The sequence below is a fragment of the Eriocheir sinensis genome, chromosome 11, assembly GCF_024679095.1.
Source record: "Eriocheir sinensis breed Jianghai 21 chromosome 11, ASM2467909v1, whole genome shotgun sequence".
Classification (NCBI taxonomy): domain Eukaryota; kingdom Metazoa; phylum Arthropoda; class Malacostraca; order Decapoda; family Varunidae; genus Eriocheir; species Eriocheir sinensis.
The window spans coordinates 5,510,982-5,515,981 of record NC_066519.1 but is presented as its reverse complement, the minus strand read 5'-3'; positions in this window follow the sequence as shown (position 1 = coordinate 5,515,981).

Below are 5,000 nucleotides of genomic sequence, written 5' to 3'. Positions count from 1 at the left end.
TTACACACACACACACACACACACACACACACACACACACACACACACACACACACACACACACACACACACATGTGCACCTTTAATACTTACACAGGTATCCTCTCGTCTCTCTTTCATCAGATCTTACCTGAAAGAAAAATATTATTATTATTATTATTAATATTATTTTTATTATTATTATTATTATTATTATTATTATTATTATTATTATTATTATTATTATTATTATTATTATTATTATTATTATTATTATTATTATTTCTACTACTTCTATTATTTTTCTATTATCTTTAAAGCATCTGATATTGGTAATGTGTTCTCTCTCTCTCTCTCTCTCTCTCTCTCTCTCTCTCTCTCTCTCTCTCTCTCTCTCTCTCAATTTCTCTTTGTCTGTTTCTGTCTGTTTATTTGTTTGCATGCCTGTCTGTATCTCTTACACACACACACACACACACACACACACACACACACACACACACACACACGCCACTCCGTGTCGCAGCTGGTTAGAGCGCTGCGCTGCCAGGCTTCACAGACTGACAGGGCGGCGGTTCGTGCCCGCTCAGACCAGAATCCTTCTGTTCACTGGGAGTGGTTACTGTCCCCCCTTGAACATGAGGGAGGGGGTGTGTGGTGTGTGAGGTTCTGGCAGTACCCTGACTTCGACGATATAGAGCACTTGCTCATTTCGGGAGGATACCTGCGGGCGATTACGAGTCCAACACGTGATCAGGCCGTGTTGAGTTTTACACACACACACACACACACACACACACACACACACACACACACACACACACACACACACACACACACACACACACACACACACACACACACACACACACACACACACGTAATCAATCTTTAATTTTCTTCATTATAAAACAGTCAGTTTTTTTTCCTCGTCACGTGACAAGAAAAGAAAATGAAACAAGTGAAAAAATAACATGATGCATAGAAATAATTATCTCTTGAAGGAAAAAGGAAGGAATGATTAAAGGAAGGATGGAAGGAAGGGAAGAAGGAAAAGATTGGAGTAAGGAAAAAGCGTAAATGAGAAAGGAAATAAATAAAGAACTAAAAGACGAGAGAGAGAGAGAGAGAGAGAGAGAGAGAGAGAGAGAGAGAGAGAGAGAGAGAGAGAGAGAGAGAGAGAGAGAGAGAGAGAGAGAGAGAGAGAGAGAGAGAGAGAGAGAGAGAGAGAGAGAGAGAGAGAGAGAGAGAGAGAGAGAGAGAGAGAGAGAGAGAGAGAGAGAGAGAGAGAGAGAGAGAGAGAGAGAGAGAGAGAGAGAGAGAGAGAGAGAGAGAGAGAGAGAGAGAGAGAGAGAGAGAGAGAGAGAGAGAGAGAGGAGTGGCGAAGAATTGAGTGTGACAAAAGAGGAAGAAGGGACGGAGGAGGGGGGATGAGAGGTAAGAGGGGAGAGAGAGGGAGTGAGAGGGAGGGAGAGAAGAGGTGAAGAAGAAGGGGAGGAAAAGGGGAGAGATATATTGTGTTTGTGATCTTGTATTCCGTGTGAAGACTTAGGGAGGAGAAGGGAAGAGAGGGGAAGAGGAAGAGGGAAGATGAAGAGGGGACGAGAGTGGAGGGAAGAGATGGAAACAGCGAAGAAAAGGGATGAAGAAGATGTGAATATTAAGAGAAAGGAAGTGTGTGTGTGTGTATATGTGTGTGTGTGTGTGTGTGTGTGTGTGTGTGTGTGTGTTTACATAAGAACATAAGAACGTAAGGAGTCTGCAAGAGGCCGGTTGGCCTATACAAGGCAACTTCTGTACACTCAATCCCACCTTACCTCACCATCTATGGCTTTATCCAACCTCTTCTTGAATGTATCTATGGTATTGGCACCCACAACATGGCTCCCAAGCCTGTTCCATTCGTCCACCACTTTATTAGTGAACCAATTCTTGCCTATGTCTTTGTTGAATCTGAATTTGTCTAACTTAAAACCATTGCCACGCGTCCTACCTGGCTCTTTTACTATCAAAATCTTATTGACATCCCCTTTATTAAAGCCCTTCATCCATTTACAGACTTCGATCAAGTCTCCTCGCAACCTTCGCCTTTCTAGAGAGTGTAGATTTAAATGCTTCAGCCTGTCTTTATAAGACAAGTTTCTCACCCCCTGAATCATCTTTGTCATCCTCCTCTGTACATATTCTAACATCTTGATATCCATTCTACAGTAGGGTGACCAGAACTGAACTGCATAATAGAGATGAGGTCTAACTAGTGCTAAGTAAAGCTTGAGGATGACTTCAGTGCTCCTATTGCTTACGCTCCTTGAGATGAAATCCAATTCTCTGTTGGCCCGATTTTTAGCCTGAATGCATTGAGCCCTAGGACGGAGGTCAGCCCTCACTAGGACTCCTAAGTCTCTCTCACGCCCAGACCTGCTTAGAGGAGTGTCATTTAAGGAGTAACTGTGTGAGGGATTATTCCTACCTACACTCAGAATGCTACACTTTCCGACATTGAACTCCATCTGCCACTTCCCAGCCCAATCATATAGTCTGTCAAGCTAATCCTGGAGAACGCTAGCGTCCCTGTCTGATTGAATTACTCTACCGATCTTGGTATCATCTGCGAACTTACTGACATCACTACTAATTCCTGTGTCCAAGTCATTGATGTAAATAATAAAAAGCAGAGGACCCAGCACCGACACTTGAGGGACTCCACTCGTAACACTGCCCCATTCAGATTTTTTTCCATTGATTTGCACTCCCTGCTTCCTACCACTAAGTCACGCCCTGATCCAGTTCAAAACTTTCCCATCTACGCCGTGAGCCTGTAATTTTAGTAATAGCCGGTGATGAGGGACTTTGTCGAACGCTTTACTAAAATCTAAATATAATATTTCATAGTTTTCATCTCGGTCAACCGCCTCGATTACTTTAGTGTAGAAGGACAACAGGTTAGTAAGACAAGACCTACCCTTTGTGAACCCATCTGTGAATCATGAATTAAATTATGCTTTTCTAGATGGTTCCGAATTCTCCCGGCTATAATTGACTCCAACATCTTTCCTATAACTGATGTTAAGCTAATTGGGCGATAATTTGAGGTGGCTGACTTGTCTCCCTTTTTGGAAATCGGCGTCACATTAGCTACTTTCCATTGATTGGGCACATATCCAGAATTTATCGACATCTTAAAGATATCGGTAAGAGGGCCACTAAGGACTTCCTTGCAGTCTTTCAGAACCCTTGGGAATACTTCGTCTGGGCCCGGGGATTTGTTTTTCTTCAACCTACCAATCTCATCCTGGACTACTTGCCTAGTGATGATCACATCCCTCAACTTGTCATTCTCTTCGCCCTCATATAACTGAACTCTCTCCGGAATGGTTGTTAGATTTTCCTGCGTGAAAACTGAGAGGAAATAGTCATTCATCATTTGACTCATATCTTCTCCATTCTCAACGAGCTCGCCTGTGTTTGTTTTCAACGGTCCAATTCTGTTCCTTGTTTTCGCTCTGTACAGTTTGAAGAAGCCCTTGGGATCGCTCTTGGCCTCGTTGGCTACCGTAATCTCATAATTTCTTTTTGCTAGGCGGGTGTTCTTCTTCACCGACCTGGCTAGCTCAACAAACCTACCCCTGAGGTGAATTTCTCCGTTCTTCATGTTCCTATAAATTCCTCTCTTCAAGCCTATCTCATGCTTGAGTCTGCGGGTCATCCATTTGGGGTCGTTATTTTCCTTCCTACGTGCTTGGTAAGGGATATGCTGTCTCTGACTCTCTGCAATTACTCTCACTAAATTATTGTAGGTCATTTCTACATGGTTCCCCTGTCTTTCCGGTTCCAGCCCCGAGATCTGGCCCTCATCCAGCCCTGGGGTTCCCCAATTTATCTCCTCAAAGTGTCTTCTGAGCCCCTCATAATCAGCTCTTCTAAAGTCAGGCACCAACACAGGGTTGAGTTCATGGGTCACCGCCCAGTCTAATTTAAACCTAATTTTCCTGTGATCACTGCCACCTAATCCTCCCCCAACATCTAGCTCGCTGATTATATTCTCGGTGTTAGTTAAGACCAAGTCTAGAATGTTGTTACCCCTGGTGGGCTCAGTTACTGTTTGCTTGAGAAAATTATCTTGTATTACTTTCAGAAAATCCTCAGATTCTAGATCACCCATCACGCCTTCCCAGTCTATATTCCTATAGTTAAAATCCCCCATTATGCTCCTGCTCGCCCTGCCTACCTCACGCAGTAATATATCAGTGTCCTGCCTGTTAAGGTTGGGTGGCCTGTAAAGAACCCCTAGAATTAGTTTGTCTTTCCCTTTGTGGACGTCCACCCAAACTGATTCTGAGTCGCCATTTGTTTGAACAGAGTTGTTAGCGGAACATTTAAGTGTGTCTTTAACATAAAGTGCCATCTCCCCTCCCCTTCTTCCCTTTCTATCTTTGTGAAACATCTGATAACCCTCTATTTCATACTCCGACATGAAGTTTTTGTTTGCAGTATCCACCTACGTCTCCGTGATAGCTATAATGTCGAATTTCTAGACACATGCTTTCCCCTTCAGTAGATCTATCTTGTTCCTGAGACTCCTACTGTTGATGTAATAAGCCGTTAGACCATACTTTCTTACATCCTTTCGATTACTCCTGCGCCTCCTAGTCCCAGTCTGCGATGCATAGTCACTGATGACAGGCCCTCCCCACTCGCCTACTCTAAAAATCCTGTAGGGTGCTAAGTGATCGCTCGAGGGAGTCTCCACCCCCTGGAGTGACAGATGCACCCCATCCTTGGCATACAAGGTGCCTTTATTGTAGAAGAGGTCACAATTATCAAGGAAAAGCCAGCCATTTCGCATACAGTCTGCCGCCAGCCTGCTGTTTACTGCTAAGGCTCTGGAAAGCCATCCCTCACCTACTCCCCTCCTTGGCAAAACACCACAAACGGCCGGCACCACCCCGAAGTCTCTCACTTTAGCGAACGATTCCCTGAAGCGCCGAAATATCTCTTCTCTACCCACCACCGAAACTGCA